The sequence below is a fragment of the Mobula birostris genome, chromosome 16, assembly GCF_030028105.1.
Source record: "Mobula birostris isolate sMobBir1 chromosome 16, sMobBir1.hap1, whole genome shotgun sequence".
Classification (NCBI taxonomy): domain Eukaryota; kingdom Metazoa; phylum Chordata; class Chondrichthyes; order Myliobatiformes; family Myliobatidae; genus Mobula; species Mobula birostris.
In genome coordinates, this window is record NC_092385.1 from 81333520 (window position 1) to 81351957 (window position 18438).

Sequence of the window (18438 nt, forward strand, 5' to 3'; positions counted from 1 at the left end):
GTTTGAGTCGGGAAACAACATACTTCACTGAGCAGAAACAGGAGTGTAGCAAGCATAAATCCCAGACTGACGAGACAAGGGTATCATTACTTGGCACAAATCCAATAGACAAGTATGGTAAGAGATCAAAATGTGCAGTATGTCAAAGTATTTACTGGGCAGGAAACCTCCACACTGAGCCAAACAAGTGAGGTTATCTGAAGAAAATAACAAATCTGAAGATGTAGAAGAGTGTCTTATCACATTGTTTGCAAAGGAATCACTAATGCAGAGACTAAGGCAGAGATTTTGATGATAGGATCTCTAGGATCTGCTGTTATTGATGCAGCTTGCACATGCACACACACATACACTGTGTGGAGAAAAATGGCTGGGGTTAGTGGGGGTGTGTGCCCTCTTGGAGATTAGGATTAGGTTTGAGGGTAGGGTTGAAGTTTGTATATGTGGTTCCTAAGGTTGTCATAGCTGGGGGTGGTAGTGGGGATAAGCTCCCAGTACCTATAAAGTGCTCCAAATGATGTGCAACTCCAAGAGCCTCTGACAACCAAGTCCAAATCTTGGCCATCAAGTGTGCCTTAGCTACTAGGCCTGTAGAACTGTTTCTACTGACAAGAGAAGGGGCAAAGGCGGACGACTGGCGCCTCAAAACAGGTGGGTTGGAGCAGGTAGGGCTCATCAGACTTGGATAAGAGCCCACGTAGTAAAAGGAAAACTCTGATTATAATCCTCTGCTGTCTTGTGGCCATATCCATCCATAGGAAAGGCTTCGGGAGTAAACCCCAAGGAAGAAATCCCTAAGGCAGTTTGATGTTGATTATGTCAGCCTCTGCTATGACACTGGTGCCATGCAATATCAGCACTTGCTCTTCCCTTGGACTATATCAGTGGAGAGGGGAAACCCACTGCATGGGCAATAGCCAGTTCTTCAAAACTTGCTGCCCAGGCTTGCACCCTGGAGAGGACACAGTCCACCAGAGGCACAAACCTATGATCCCCTGGGATCGACGGCTGCCTAGTGTGGGGCTGAAAGAAGCCACTTTAACCTGGTCCATGCATTTCATTAACTGCTGCTGTTGATAGGGTGGGAAAGCCAGTTTAATCTGGCCCATGCCTTTAATTATCGTGGTCTAACACAACTTGGCTTAATTAACCTGATGTCCACTGGGATACATTATCATTAATGCAACCCAGGTCATGAGGTGTTTCGGGTCTTAGACACCCTTACCCAGGCAGGGTTGATCATGGACCGAGATAATGAGAGGCAAGTAATTTGAGGGTTATGGTATTTTAGACTCATTACTTGGCTTTAATTTGACCATTTGGGGAGCAGAATGTTCTCGGGTCTAGTTATCAGGCTTTATCTCAAAGGAGGTTCAACTTCCCTACTTTAAATTTACACTGGTCTTTATATTGCATCTGTATGCATGTAATTGCATGGGTTAAATTAACAGGGTTTACTGGAGATTCGGTGTCACTCCACCCTGTCACTGAGTTTAGTGGTGACTTGCATTCTGTGGTCTCAGCTTGCATTTAACTTATTGGTTGTCTCTCAGCTTTTTTACAGGCATTTCATGGACCAGGAGAATGAAGAACATGTCACTGTGACATTCGGTTGAGATTATGCGGACAGTGGGAAAACCATCCCTTTAGTGCTTCTTGATCTTGTCACTCGAGATTCAGTGTAATACAACCCTGCCACTTTGATCTGGCCCAAACCTTCATTAACCAGGTCCAACACTTGCCTTTATTGGATCATTCTTCTCATCGGGTTGTGGGGGTGTGTCTGGGGTTAATCAGAGTGCACTTTGGTTTAGTGGGGGTGGGCGCTCCCCTGGACCTTAGGATTGGGTTTGAGGATAGGGCTGGTGGATGTTACTTGTGGGGCTGGCAGAGATCAGGTTGTGGAATTTAGGGTGGTGATGTATGTGGGACTGTGGCGGATAGGGTAGTGGAGCCACTTGGGTTTAACTTACTGGTTCCCTCTCACCTTATGGGTATCTCGCCTTTTTTATTCGCATTTCGAGTACCGGGAGAATGAAGAGCATGTCACTGTGAGGGTTAGGGTGCGATTATGAGGGCAGTGGGCAAAATATCCCCCTAGTGTTTGTAGATCTTGTACTGGAGATGTAGTATCACTTCACCCTGTCACTTTGCTTTTGGCCCACGTTGTCATCATCCAGGTCCCCGACTTGCCTTTATTGTGATCTTCCTCCTCGTTAACCTCCCTTCTAGAGTTTAAGTTACGATTGGGGAGTTATTGCTTATGCTTAGTGTTTGGGGAGGGGGTTTATAGGGAATAGGTGCTGTCATCTGCAGTTGTGCAGTAACTACTTGAGGGGTGTTGTGGGGAGAGACAGGCCCAGGGATAGAGTTAGGTAATGGGGATGGAGGATTCACAACAAAGAGAGGCGGTATAGGAACTGGCAGTGTGGGGTCGGGTGGGGGAGAGTTCTACGGGACCTTGCAGTAGGGGGCAGGGCTGAAAGAGGAACCCAGCTGCTGGTGATGCTGGGTAAATTTGGCCCCTTGATGGGGTGAGGGCTTGGGTTTATGGGGGTGTGTAAGCGGGTTGGATATGTTAGGTTTAGGGGTAAGGCTCAGGACTGGGAATGCGAGAGGGGATGGTGGGGGCCAGTGTCACGTAAGCCCCTTTGTGGGGTCTGGCTTGGGTGATTTGGGGTGCTGTCCAGTTTAGTTGGGGTGCGTGGTCCATTGGAAGTTAGGATTAGGGTGAAGGGTAGGGTTGGGGATGTTTGTGGGGTGGCGTGGTACTGGCGATGTGGGGTGACCTCGGCTCCCTGGTGGGGACAGGGCTCGGGTTTATGGAGGGAGTGTAAGAGGGTTGGAGATGTTAGGTTTAGTTGTATGGCTGGGAGGGGGGCTGCGGGACCTTGCGGCGGAGAGAGGGGTTGAAAGAGCACCCAAACTGATGGTGAAGTGGGGTGAGTTTGGCCCCCTGGTCGAGACAAGGCTTGTGCTTATGGGCATGTGTAGGATGGTGAAGATGTTAGGTTTAGGTGTCGAGCTGATGCGGGGGGGAGGGAGGGGAGCGTGTAGCCCAGCATTAAGTAGGCCCCTTTGTGGCGGTGTGCCCGTGTTACTTAGGGTGCTGTCTGGTTTAGTTGGGGGGTGTGGTCTTTTGGATGTTAGGATTAGGGGGTGAGGGTTGAGGGATGGCCACAGACTGACGCCAGGTAGAAATGGTGATGTGGGGTGAGCTTGGCCCCAGGGCGATAAGAGGACTTGAGTTTATGGGGGTCTGAAGATGTTAGGTTTCAGGGCAGGGCTGTGTAATACAGATGCATTCTTCCCTATGGAGGCAGCTGGGGGGTGTGGAATTAGGGGTTAGGGTTATGTTGGGATTATTCGGGCAGTGAGCGAATCAGCCCTCTTGTGCTTCTTGATCTCATCACTTGGGAGTCAGTGTCACGCAACCCTGCCGCTATGACCTGGCCCACGCCATTATTAACCTGGTCCAACACTTGCCTTTATTGGATCTTGCCCCTCCTTACACAAGTCATTAGGGTTAATGGGGGTGTGTGCCCCCTTGGACCTTAGGATCAGGTTTGAGGGTAGGGATGGTGGATGTATATGCTGGATTGGGAGAGATCAGGTTGTGGAGTTTTGTGGGGTGAGCATGTCGGGCTCTGGTGGAAAGAGTAGTGTAGTGGCTGCGGGTTTGTGGGGGTGTGGCCTAGGGTTAGTGGGGGTATGTGCCCCTTTGGACCTTAGCTTTAGGTTTGAGGGTCAGAATAGCGGATGTATATGTGGGACTGGGAGAGGTATGGTTGTGCGGAGATTTGTGTGGTGAGGTATGATGTGCTATGGCGAATAGGGCAGTGTAGTGGAGCCAGTTTAATCTGGCCCATGCCTTTCATTATTGTGGTCTGACACCACTTAGTGGAGTTATTGCCTATGGATAGTGTTTTGGATTTGGGGGCTTTTTTATAGGGACTGTGTGCTGTGATCTGGGGGTTGTGCGGTAGCTAATTCAGGGGTGCTGTGGGGAGGGATATGTCCGGGGGTAGAGTTAGGTAATGGGGGTTGAGGATTCACGGCGAAGGGAGGTGGGGTGGGGTGGCAAATGGCATTGCGGGGGTGGGGTGGGTTTGGCCCTTGTAGTACAGGGGAGGGCTGAAATAGGAGCCTAACTGCTGGTGATATTGGGTGAATTTGGCTCCTTGATGGGGTGAGAGCTTGGGTTTATGGGGGTGTGTGGCAGGGTTGGAGATGTTAGGTTCAGGGGTCGGGTAAAGGACTGTTATATAAGCCCTTTTGTGTGGTGTGGTTTGGGTTATTTGGGGTGCTGTCCGGTTTAGTTGGGGTGCGTGGTCCATTGGAAGTTATGGTTATGGTGAAAACTAGGGTTTGGGATGTTAATGAGGTGGCGTGGTGCTGGTGATGTGGGGTGAACCTAGCTCCCGGGTGGGGAGAGGGCTAGGGTTTATGGGGGTGTGCTGAGGAGTTGGAGGTGTTAGGCTGAGGTGTATGGCTGGGTAGTGAGGTCACAGGACTTTGCAGTGGCGGGAGGGTTAGGGTTAGGGTTAGAGCACCCAAACCGATGGTGTGGTGGGGTGAACTTGCCCCCCCCCCGTGGAGAGAGGGCTCAGGTTTATGGTGGTGGTGCTGACCAGTTTAATTGGGGTGCGCGGTCCATTGGAAGTTATGGTTAGGATGAATGGTAGGGTTGGGGATGTTTGTGGGGTGGAGGGTAAAGGACTGTTACATAAGCCCTTTTGTGTGGTGTAGTTTGTGTTACTTGGGGTGCTGTCCAGTTTAGTCGGCGTGCGTGGTCCATTGGAAGTTATGGTTATGGTGAATGCTAAGGTTGGGGATGTTAGTGGAGCCTCCGTCTGCTGTAGCCCCTGTGTCTAAGTGCAGAGAAGAGGATAGTAGTGGCTTGGTGGAAGTCCTCTGCCCTGGTGCAAATGCAGTGAAACCGGGTCAACTGTCCTTTGACAATGCCTCTGAAGGTGGCTCCCTGTGTGTAGGAGGGTGTGTGTGTCTGTGGTTTTAAAGAATACTTTGGTGGCTAGTTTCTGGCTGCCATTTTCTGGTGCTAGTTTAAATACCGTAGTGTCCAGGAAGTCAATTTTCTCCCTATCTGTTGCAGCCTTAACCTTAATGGATGGATGATAAGTGTTTAGGATTTGAATAAATTCCTCTAATTCTACCTCCGAGTGCGTCCACACTCCCCAGATGTCATCCAGGTATCTAGAGAGACACATGGGTTTCTTGGGACTCTTTGGATAAACTGTTTCCTCCCATTTTGCCAAGTATATATTGGCATAGGCTGGAGCAAGCTTCTTTCCCATCGCTGTGCCCTTGACTTGTAAGTAGAATTCATTATTGAATTCATTGTCATTTTTAGTTAGCCTGAGGTGAAGGAGCTGTATCAAGGCCTCGTCTGGTCTCTCTAGCTGAGGGTTCTCCCGAAAGATATCCCTCACTGCCTCTATACCCCTGTCCATTTCTATATTGGTGTACAGGCTTTCAATGTCCATGGTGAAGAGTATGGCCTCAGGAGGCACTGACATGGAATTGACTATCCGGACAAAGTGGTACGTGTCCTTGATGTAGCTGGAGTGTTTCTGCGATAGTGGGTTAAGGAAGGCATCAATGTATTCTGCTATCCTGTATGACACGATGGGCCTGCCGGGTGGTATTTCTCCCGGAACAGACCATGAGTCTGGGTTCCTGTGTATTTTGGGGAGGATATGGAACTTTCTTGCTCGTGGCTGTATCCCTGTCAGGTAATCCACCTGCTTCTTCCTGAGGTATCTAGTCCTTTCTGGTTCTCGCAGAATGTTCCTAATTTCTGTGTGTGTTTCCCTGTATATGGGTTCCTTTAGTTTAGTGTAGTGCTCCATGTTGTTTAATTGTCTGTGTGCCTCAAATAGATATTGCTGTTTGTCCATGATCACTATGCTGCTCCCTTTACCTGCTGGTTTGATAACAATATCCATATTTTCCCTCAACTCCTTCAGGGTTGCTCTCTCCTTCCTGGTTAAATTGGGCTTATCCTGTACCTCTCTTTCCCTCTCCATTATCTCATCCAGTGTGCTCTCAAATTGTAGGACCGCTTCTGACCTGTACCTCCTCTTGGGCATCCAGTCTGAGGGAGGGGTGAAAGGGGTCTTTCTATATTCTGACTCCCCAAAAAAGTTGACGAGTACCACTCTCCTGTAGAATTTATCCATGTCCCCCTCAATCTGCTCCTTATGGAGTTTTGCAGTTGGCACGAAAGTGAGGCCCCTGTTCAGAACCTTTTGCTGGGTTTCTGTAGGGATGAATGTACGGGAGAGGTTCGCGATGGTCTCTCCCAGTCGTGGACCCTGCTTCTCTCGGCTTTGTCTCCACTCTAGTTTAAAGACTGCATCCACCTCTTGACTATGGTCAGGGCTGTGTTTTCTGTCCAATGGATGTGGTCTGTGTCTACCTTAAACTGCCTCGATGGGATTGCAGGGATATAATTCTTAGTTTTAATAACCTCATTTAGTTGGCCCAGGGTTGCCTGTTCTGCCTCTGTCAAACAGTGGCTAAAGTTCGGCTCTGGCACCCAGATACTGGCATTGGGAAATTTTATACGGGCCATTCTTAATAGTTGCTGAAGCTGTTTAGTCACTGCTGCTGGTTGATGTGACCTATTGTTTATTCCAAAGGAAAGGATAACCTTAGTTTCCAGTTGTGGTTCTAACTTTGTCAGGATAGCAGTGGCATGGGTGAATTTGGCTCCCGGAAAGCTGTCCAATTGAACATCCTTATTAGGGTATCTTTTGATCCTGGAGATGTTAGAGTCCCCTATAATTAATATAGGTTTAAGGGGCCTTAGTTCCCAAGTTACATTTTTCTGTCTAGAGTGAGGCCTCGTTATTTGACCCTCCTGGTTGTTGCAAATAGGGGTTACATGTCCTCTTGTTTGTCCCATGTCCTCCGATTCTCGGGCTGTGCGTTTCTTGGGAGGGGTTAGTCGGTATGCCTCGGTGGTGATACCCACCTATACGCCAGGTGTGCCCCGCATATTCTCAACCTAACCTTACAGTGACACGCTCTTCATTCTCCCGGTCGACAAAATGCCAATAATAAAGCCCAGAAGCCCAAAAGGCGAGAGAGAACCAGGAAGTTAAACCCAAGCTGGGTCCACAGAAAACAATTCACCACTAAACTAAGGTGCAGAGACACCGAATGCCCAGTAAACCCTGCAATTTAACCCATGCAATCCCAGGCATATAGATGCCAGGTAATGATGTTTAAAAACATCATTACCCTCATAGTTACATGCCTCTCATTATCCTGGTCCATGGGAAAACACAAGCCGAGCTTGATCACCTCCGGCTGGGTCGCCTCGGGGAGGGTGTCTGATGATTAAAGACCCGAAACACCTGATGATCCGAGGATGCATTACTGGTGATGTGTCCCAGTGCACACCCGGTTCGTGAACCAAGTGGTGTCGGACCATGATAATGAAAGGCATGGGCCAGATTCACCTGGATTCACCACACAATCCTATGTGTCATAGCACCTCATACCTCACCACTCAAAACTGTGCAGCCTCACCTCTCCCAGTTACACATATACAACCACCAGCCCAACTCTCAAACCTAATCCTAAAGTCCAAGGGGGCACACATCCCAACAAACCCCCGGCACATCCCGATTATCATGCCACACGCCCACAAACCCTATGCACACCCCGACTAACCCTGGCCACACCCCCACAAACCCGATTACCTTTGTTAGGAGGGGCAAGATCCAAGAAAGGCATGTGTTGGACCTGGTTAATGAAGGCGTGGGCTGGATCAAAGTGGCAGGGTTGCGTGAAATTGAATCTCAAGTGAGGAGATCAAAAAGCACAAGAGGGCTGATTTGCCCACTGCCCGCATACTCTCAACCTAAACTTACAGTGACACGCTCTTCATTCTCCCGGTCGACAAAATGCCAACAATAAAGCCCAGAAGCCCAAAAGGCGAGAGAGAACCAGAAAGTTAAACCCAAGCTGGGTCCACAGAAAACAATTCACCACGAAACTAAGGTGCAGAGACATCGAATGCCCAGTAAACCCTGCAATTTAACCCATGCAATCCCAGGCATATAGATGCCAGGTAATGATGATTAAAAACTGATCCATGCGAAAACACAAGCCGAGCTTGATCACCTCCGGCTGGGTCGCCTCGGGGAGGGTGTCTAATGATGAAAGACCCGAAACACCTGATGATCCGAGGATGCATTACTGATGATGTGTCCCAGTGCACACCCGGTTCGTGAACCAAGTGGTGTCGGACCATGATAATGAAAGACATTGGCCAGATTCACCTGGCTTACCCACACAAGACTATGCGCCATAGCACCTCATACCTCACCACTCAAAACTCTGCAGCCTCACCTCTCCCAGTCACACATATACAACCACCAGCCCAACTCTGAAACCTAATCCTAAAGTCCAATGGGGCACACACCCCCACAAACCCTACGCACACCCCGACTAACCCTGGCTACACCTCCACAAACCCGTTTACCTTTGTCAGGAGGGGCAAGATCCAAGAAAGGCATGTGTTGGACCTGGTTAATGAAGGCGTGGGCTGGATCAAAGTGGCAGGGTTGCGTGAAATTGAATCTCAAGTGAGGAGATCAAAAAGCACAAAAGGGCTCATTTGCCCACTGCCCGCATACTTTCAACCAACCCGAACTCGAACTCGAACTCGAACTCAAAGTCGAATTCGAATTCGAAGTCGAAGTCGAAGTCCAACACCGTCCAACTCGAAGACGAATTAGTAGTCGAACTCTAATGCAAGGACCGAGATGATGATGACTGGGCGAAAAACAAAGTGGCAGGGTAAAGTGATACTGCATCTCCAGTACGAGATCCACAAACACTAGAGGGATATTTTGCCCACTGCCCGCATACTCGCATCGAACTCGAAGTCCTTCTCGAACTCGAAGCGGAACTCGAAGTCGAACTTGAAGTCCAATTCTATATGGAACTCGAACTCGAAATCAAAGTAGAAGTCGAAGTCGAACACCAACTCCAACTCGAAGACGAACTCGAAGTCGTAGTCGAAGACCCTAACCCTAATGCGAGGAGCGAGATGATGACGTGGGCCAAAAACAAAGTGGCAGGGTAAAGTGATACTGCATCTCCAGTATGAGATCCACAAACACTAGAGGGATATTTTGCCCACTGCCCGCACACTCACAACGAAGTCGAACTCGAACTCGAAATGGAAGTCGAAATCAAAGTCGAACTCGAAGTCGAACGCGAAGTCAAATTCGAGATCGAACTAGACTTCGAACTCGAACTCAAAGTACAATTCGAAGTCGAAGTCGAAGACCCTAACCGTAATGCGAGGACCGAGATGATGATGACCTGGGCCAAAAACAAAGTGGCAGGGTAAAGTGATACTGCATCTCCAGTACGAGATCCACAAACACTAGAGGGATATTTTGCCCACTGCCTGCATATTCGCATCAAGTCGAACTCGAAGTCGAAATCGAACTCGAAATCGATCTCGAACTCGATGTCCAACTCCAACTCGAAGTCCAACTAGAAGACGAACTCGAACTCGAAGTCGAACTCGAAGTCGAACTCGAAGTCGAACTGGAAGTCGAACTCGAAGTCGAAGTCGAAATCGAAGTCGAAATCGAACTCGAACTCGAACACGAAGTCGAACGCGGTCGAATTCGAGATCGAACTGGAACTCGAAGTCGAAGTCGAACTCGAACTCGAACTCAAAGTCCAATTCGAAGTCGAACTCGAAGACCTTAACCCTAATGCGAGGACCGAGATGATGATGACGTGGGCCACAAACAAAGTGGCAGGGTAAAGTGATACTGCATCTCCAGTACGAGATCCACAAACACGAGAGAGATATTTTGCCTACTGCCCGCATATTCGCATCAAGTCGAACTCGAAGTCGAAATCGAACTCGAAATCCATCTCGAACTCAATCTCCAACTCCTACTCGAAGTCGAATTCGAAGTCCAACTAGAAGACGAACTCGAACTCGTACTCGAACTCGAAGTCGAACGCGAAGTCAAATTCGAGATCGAACAAGAAATCGAAATCCCAGTCGAAGTCGAACTCGAACTGGAACTCAAAGTCCAGTTCGAAGTCGAACTCAAAGTGGAACTCGAAGACCCAAAACCAAATGCGAGGACCGAGATGATGATGACCTGGGCCAAAAACTAAGTGGCAGGGTAAAGTGATACTGCACCTTCAGTACGAGATCCACAAACACTAGAGGGATATTGTGCCCGCTGCCTGCATATTCGCATCAAGTCGAACTCGAAGTCGAAGTCGAACTCGAACTCGAACTCAAAGTCCAATTCGAAGTCGAACTCGAAGACCTTAACCCTAATGCGAGGACCGAGATGATGATGACGTGGGCCACAAACAAAGTGGCAGGGTAAAGTGATACTGCATCTCCAGTACGAGATCCACAAACACGAGAGAGATATTTTGCCTACTGCCCGCATATTCGCATCAAGTCGAACTCGAAGTCGAAATCGAACTCGAAATCCATCTCGAACTCAATCTCCAACTCCTACTCGAAGTCGAATTCGAAGTCCAACTAGAAGACGAACTCGAACTCGTACTCGAACTCGAAGTCGAACGCGAAGTCAAATTCGAGATCGAACAAGAAATCGAAATCCCAGTCGAAGTCGAACTCGAACTGGAACTCAAAGTCCAGTTCGAAGTCGAACTCAAAGTGGAACTCGAAGACCCAAAACCAAATGCGAGGACCGAGATGATGATGACCTGGGCCAAAAACTAAGTGGCAGGGTAAAGTGATACTGCACCTTCAGTACGAGATCCACAAACACTAGAGGGATATTGTGCCCGCTGCCTGCATATTCGCATCAAGTCGAACTCGAAGTCGAAATCGAACTCGAAATCGATCTCGAACTCGATCTTCAACTACAACTCGAAGTCGAATTCGAAGTCCAACTAGAAGACGAAGTCGAACTCGAAGTCGAACGCGAAGTCGAATTCGAGATCGAACTAGAACTCGAAATCGAAGTCGATGTCGAACTGGAACTCGAACTCAAAGTCCAATTCGAAGTCGAACTCGAAGTCGAGCTCGAAGACCCTAACCCTAATGCGAGGACCGAGATGATGATGACGTGGGCCACAAACAAAGTGGCAGGGTAAAGTGATACTGAATCTCCAGTACGATATCCACAAATACCAGAGGGATATTTTGCCCACTGCCCGCATATTCGCATCAAGTCGAACTCGAAGTCGAAATCGAACTCGAAATCGATCTCGAACTCGATCTTCAACTCCAACTCGAAGTCGAATTCGAAGTCCAACTAGAAGACGAACTCGAACTCGAAGTCGAACTGGAAGTCGAACTCGAAGTCGAACTGGAAGACGAACTCGAACTCGAAGTCGAAGTCGAAATCGAAGTCGAACTCGAAGTCGAAGTCGAACTCGAACTCGAACTCAAAGTCCAATTCGAAGTCGAACTCGAAGTCGAACTCGAACTCAAATTCGAATTCGTAGTCGAACTCGAAGACCTTAACCCTAATGCGAGGACCGAGATGATGATGACGTGGGCCACAAACAAAGTGGCAGGGTAAAGTGATACTGCATCTCCAGTACGAGATCCACAAACACTAGAGGGATATTTTGCCCACTGCCTGCATATTCGCATCAAGTCGAACTCGAAGTCGAAATCGAACTCGAAATCGATCTCGAACTCGATGTCCAACTCCAACTCGAAGTCCAACTAGAAGACGAACTCGAACTCGAAGTCGAACTCGAAGTCGAACTCGAAGTCGAACTGGAAGACGAACTCGAACTCGAAGTCGAAGTCGAAATCGAAGTCGAACTCGAAGTCGAAATCGAACTCGAACTCGAACACGAAGTCGAACGCGGTCGAATTCGAGATCGAACTGGAACTCGAAGTCGAAGTCGAACTCGAACTCGAACTCAAAGTCCAATTCGAAGTCGAACTCGAAGTCGAACTCGAACTCAAATTCGAATTCGTAGTCGAACTCGAAGACCTTAACCCTAATGCGAGGACCGAGATGATGATGACGTGGGCCACAAACAAAGTGGCAGGGTAAAGTGATACTGCATCTCCAGTACGAGATCCACAAACACTAGAGGGATATTTTGCCCACTGCCTGCATATTCGCATCAAGTCGAACTCGAAGTCGAAATCGAACTCGAAATCGATCTCGAACTCGATGTCCAACTCCAACTTGAAGTCCAACTAGAAGACGAACTCGAACTCGAAGTCGAACTGGAAGTCGAACTCGAAGTCGAACTGGAAGACGAACTCGAACTCGAAGTCGAAGTCGAAATCGAAGTCGAACTCGAAGTCGAAGTCGAACTCGAACTCGAACTCAAAGTCCAATTCGAAGTCGAACTCGAAGACCCTAACCCTAATGGGAGGACCGAGATGATGATGACGTGGGCCACAAACAAAGTGGCAGTGTAAAGTGATACTGCATCTCCAGTATGAGATCCACAAACACTAGAGGGATAGTTTGCCCACTGCCCGCATACTCACAACGAAGTCGAACTCGAAGTCGAAGTCGAACTCTAACTCGAACACGAAGACGAACGCGAAGACGAATTCGAGATCGAACTGGAACTCGAAGTCGAAGTCGAACTCGAACTCGCAGTCGAACTCGAACACGAAGTCGAACTCGAACTGGAACTCAAAGTCCAATTCGAAGTCGAACTCAAAGTGGAACTCGAAGACCCAAAACCTAATGCGAGGACCGAGATGATGATGACGTGGGCCAAAAACAAAGTGGCAGGGTAAAGTGATACTGCATCTCCAGTACGAGATCCACAAACACTAGAGGGATATTTTGCCCACTGCCTGCATATTCGCATCAAGTCGAACTCGAAGTCGAAATCGAACTCGAAATCGATCTCGAACTCGATGTCCAACTCCAACTTGAAGTCCAACTAGAAGACGAACTCGAACTCGAAGTCGAACTGGAAGTCGAACTCGAAGTCGAACTGGAAGACGAACTCGAACTCGAAGTCGAAGTCGAATTCGAAGTCCAACTAGAAGACGAAGTCGAACTCGAAGTCGAACGCGAAGTCGAATTCGAGATCGAACTAGAACTCGAAATCGAAGTCGATGTCGAACTGGAACTCGAACTCAAAGTCCAATTCGAAGTCGAACTCGAAGTCGAGCTCGAAGACCCTAACCCTAATGCGAGGACCGAGATGATGATGACGTGGGCCACAAACAAAGTGGCAGGGTAAAGTGATACTGAATCTCCAGTACGATATCCACAAATACCAGAGGGATATTTTGCCCACTGCCCGCATATTCGCATCAAGTCGAACTCGAAGTCGAAATCGAACTCGAAATCGATCTCGAACTCGATCTTCAACTCCAACTCGAAGTCGAATTCGAAGTCCAACTAGAAGACGAACTCGAACTCGAACTGGAACTCGAACTCTAACTCGAACTCGAAGTCGAAATCGAGCTCTAACTCGAACACGAAGACGAACGCGAAGACGAATTCGAGATCGAACTGGAACTCGAAGTCGAAGTCGAACTCGAACTCGCAGTCGAACTCGAACACGAAGTCGAACTCGAACTGGAACTCAAAGTCCAATTCGAAGTCGAACTCAAAGTGGAACTCGAAGACCCAAAACCTAATGCGAGGACCGAGATGATGATGACCTGGGCCAAAAACTAAGTGGCAGGGTAAAGTGATACTGCACCTTCAGTACGAGATCCACAAACAGTAGAGGGATATTGTGCCCGCTGCCCGCATATTCGCATCAAGTCGAACTCGAAGTCGAAATCGAACTCGAAATCGATCTCGAACTCGATCTTCAACTCCAACTCGAAGTCGAATTCGAAGTCGAACGCGAAATCGAACGCGAAGTCGAATTCGAGATCGAACTGGAACTCGAAATCGAAGTCGAAGTCGAAGTCGAACTCAAATTCAAATTCGTAGTCGAACTCGAAGACCCTAACCCTAATGGGAGGACCGAGATGATGATGACGTGGGCCACAAACAAAGTGGCAGTGTAAAGTGATACTGCATCTCCAGTATGAGATCCACAAACACTAGAGGGATAGTTTGCCCACTGCCCGCATACTCACAACGAAGTCGAACTCGAAGTCGAAGTCGAACTCGAAGTCGAACTCGAAGTCGAACTCGAAGTCGAAATCGAACTCGAACTCGAACTCGAACTCGAACACGAAGTTGAACGCGAAGTCGAATTCGAGATCGAACTGGAACTCGAAGTCGAAGTCGAACTCGAACTCGCAGTCGAACTCGAACACGAAGTCGAACGCGAAGTCAAATTCGAGATCGAACTAGACTTCGAACTCGAACTCAAAGTACAATTCGAAGTCGAAGTCGAAGACCCTAACCGTAATGCGAGGACCGAGATGATGATGACCTGGGCCAAAAACAAAGTGGCAGGGTAAAGTGATACTGCATCTCCAGTACGAGATCCACAAACACTAGAGGGATATTTTGCCCACTGCCTGCATATTCGCATCAAGTCGAACTCGAAGTCGAAATCGAACTCGAAATCGATCTCGAACTCGATGTCCAACTCCAACTCGAAGTCCAACTAGAAGACGAACTCGAACTCGAAGTCGAACTGGAAGTCGAACTCGAAGTCGAACTGGAAGACGAACTCGAACTCGAAGTCGAACGCGAAGTCGAATTCGAGATCGAACTGGAACTCGAAGTCCAATTCGAAGTCGAACTCAAAGTGGAACTCGAAGACCCAAAACCTAATGCGAGGACCGAGATGATGATGACGTGGGCCAAAAACTAAGTGGCAGGGTAAAGTGATACTGCACCTTCAGTACGAGATCCACAAACAGTAGAGGGATATTGTGCCCGCTGCCCGCATATTCGCATCAAGTCGAACTCGAAGTCGAAATCGAACTCGAAATCGATCTCGAACTCGATCTTCAACTCCAACTCGAAGTCGAATTCGAAGTCGAACGCGAAATCGAACGCGAAGTCGAATTCGAGATCGAACTGGAACTCGAAATCGAAGTCGAAGTCGAAGTCGAAGTCGAAGTCGAAGTCGAACTCGAACTCGAACTCGAACTCGAAGTCGAAATCGAGCTCTAACTCGAACACGAAGTCGAACGCGAAGTCGAATTCGAGATCGAACTGGAACTCGAAATCGAAGTCGAACTCGAACTCGAACTCAAATTCAAATTCGTAGTCGAACTCGAAGACCCTAACCCTAATGGGAGGACCGAGATGATGATGACGTGGGCCACAAACAAAGTGGCAGTGTAAAGTGATACTGCATCTCCAGTATGAGATCCACAAACACTAGAGGGATAGTTTGCCCACTGCCCGCATACTCACAACGAAGTCGAACTCGAAGTCGAAGTCGAACTCTAACTCGAACACGAAGACGAACGCGAAGACGAATTCGAGATCGAACTGGAACTCGAAGTCGAAGTCGAACTCGAACTCGCAGTCGAACTCGAACACGAAGTCGAACTCGAACTGGAACTCAAAGTCCAATTCGAAGTCGAACTCAAAGTGGAACTCGAAGACCCAAAACCTAATGCGAGGACCGAGATGATGATGACGTGGGCCAAAAACAAAGTGGCAGGGTAAAGTGATACTGCACCTTCAGTACGAGATCCACAAACAGTAGAGGGATATTGTGCCCGCTGCCCGCATATTCGCATCAAGTCGAACTCGAAGTCGAAATCGAACTCGAAATCGATCTCGAACTCGATCTTCAACTCCAACTCGAAGTCGAATTCGAAGTCGAACGCGAAATCGAACGCGAAGTCGAATTCGAGATCGAACTGGAACTCGAAATCGAAGTCGAAGTCGAACTCGAACTCGAACTCTAACTCGAACTCGAAGTCGAAATCGAGCTCTAACTCAAATTCAAATTCGTAGTCGAACTCGAAGACCCTAACCCTAATGGGAGGACCGAGATGATGATGACCTGGGCCAAAAACAAAGTGGCAGGCTAAAGTGATACTGCATCTCCAGTACGAGATCCACAAACACTAGAGGGATATTTTGCCCACTGCCTGCATATTCGCATCAAGTCGAACTCGAAGTCGAAATCGAACTCGAAATCGATCTCGAACTCGATGTCCAACTCCAACTCGAAGTCCAACTAGAAGACGAACTCGAACTCGAAGTCGAACTCGAAGTCGAACTCGAAGTCGAACTGGAAGACGAACTCGAACTCGAAGTCGAAGTCGAAATCGAAGTCGAACTCGAAGTCGAAATCGAACTCGAACTCGAACACGAAGTCGAACGCGGTCGAATTCGAGATCGAACTGGAACTCGAAGTCGAAGTCGAACTCGAACTCAAAGTCCAATTCGAAGTCGAACTCGAAGTCGAACTCGAACTCAAATTCGAATTCGTAGTCGAACTCGAAGACCTTAACCCTAATGCGAGGACCGAGATGATGATGACGTGGGCCACAAACAAAGTGGCAGGGTAAAGTGATACTGCATCTCCAGTACGAGATCCACAAACACTAGAGGGATATTTTGCCCACTGCCTGCATATTCGCATCAAGTCGAACTCGAAGTCGAAATCGAACTAGAAATCGATCTCGAACTCGATGTCCAACTCCAACTTGAAGTCCAACTAGAAGACGAACTCGAACTCGAAGTCGAACTGGAAGTCGAACTCGAAGTCGAACTGGAAGACGAACTCGAACTCGAAGTCGAAGTCGAAATCGAAGTCGAACTCGAAGTCGAAGTCGAACTCGAACTCGAACTCAAAGTCCAATTCGAAGTCGAACTCGAAGACCCTAACCCTAATGGGAGGACCGAGATGATGATGACGTGGGCCACAAACAAAGTGGCAGTGTAAAGTGATACTGCATCTCCAGTATGAGATCCACAAACACTAGAGGGATAGTTTGCCCACTGCCCGCATACTCACAACGAAGTCGAACTCGAAGTCGAAGTCGAACTCTAACTCGAACACGAAGACGAACGCGAAGACGAATTCGAGATCGAACTGGAACTCGAAGTCGAAGTCGAAGTCGAACTCAAAGTGGAACTCGAAGACCCAAAACCTAATGCGAGGACCGAGATGATGATGACGTGGGCCAAAAACAAAGTGGCAGGGTAAAGTGATACTGCATCTCCAGTACGAGATCCACAAACACTAGAGGGATATTTTGCCCACTGCCTGCATATTCGCATCAAGTCGAACTCGAAGTCGAAATCGAACTCGAAATCGATCTCGAACTCGATGTCCAACTCCAACTTGAAGTCCAACTAGAAGACGAACTCGAACTCGAAGTCGAACTGGAAGTCGAACTCGAAGTCGAACTGGAAGACGAACTCGAACTCGAAGTCGAAGTCGAATTCGAAGTCCAACTAGAAGACGAAGTCGAACTCGAAGTCGAACGCGAAGTCGAATTCGAGATCGAACTAGAACTCGAAATCGAAGTCGATGTCGAACTGGAACTCGAACTCAAAGTCCAATTCGAAGTCGAACTCGAAGTCGAGCTCGAAGACCCTAACCCTAATGCGAGGACCGAGATGATGATGACGTGGGCCACAAACAAAGTGGCAGGGTAAAGTGATACTGAATCTCCAGTACGATATCCACAAATACCAGAGGGATATTTTGCCCACTGCCCGCATATTCGCATCAAGTCGAACTCGAAGTCGAAATCGAACTCGAAATCGATCTCGAACTCGATCTTCAACTCCAACTCGAAGTCGAATTCGAAGTCCAACTAGAAGACGAACTCGAACTCGAACTGGAACTCGAACTCTAACTCGAACTCGAAGTCGAAATCGAGCTCTAACTCGAACACGAAGACGAACGCGAAGACGAATTCGAGATCGAACTGGAACTCGAAGTCGAAGTCGAACTCGAACTCGCAGTCGAACTCGAACACGAAGTCGAACTCGAACTGGAACTCAAAGTCCAATTCGAAGTCGAACTCAAAGTGGAACTCGAAGACCCAAAACCTAATGCGAGGACCGAGATGATGATGACCTGGGCCAAAAACTAAGTGGCAGGGTAAAGTGATACTGCACCTTCAGTACGAGATCCACAAACAGTAGAGGGATATTGTGCCCGCTGCCCGCATATTCGCATCAAGTCGAACTCGAAGTCGAAATCGAACTCGAAATCGATCTCGAACTCGATCTTCAACTCCAACTCGAAGTCGAATTCGAAGTCGAACGCGAAATCGAACGCGAAGTCGAATTCGAGATCGAACTGGAACTCGAAATCGAAGTCGAAGTCGAAGTCGAACTCAAATTCAAATTCGTAGTCGAACTCGAAGACCCTAACCCTAATGGGAGGACCGAGATGATGATGACGTGGGCCACAAACAAAGTGGCAGTGTAAAGTGATACTGCATCTCCAGTATGAGATCCACAAACACTAGAGGGATAGTTTGCCCACTGCCCGCATACTCACAACGAAGTCGAACTCGAAGTCGAAGTCGAACTCGAAGTCGAACTCGAA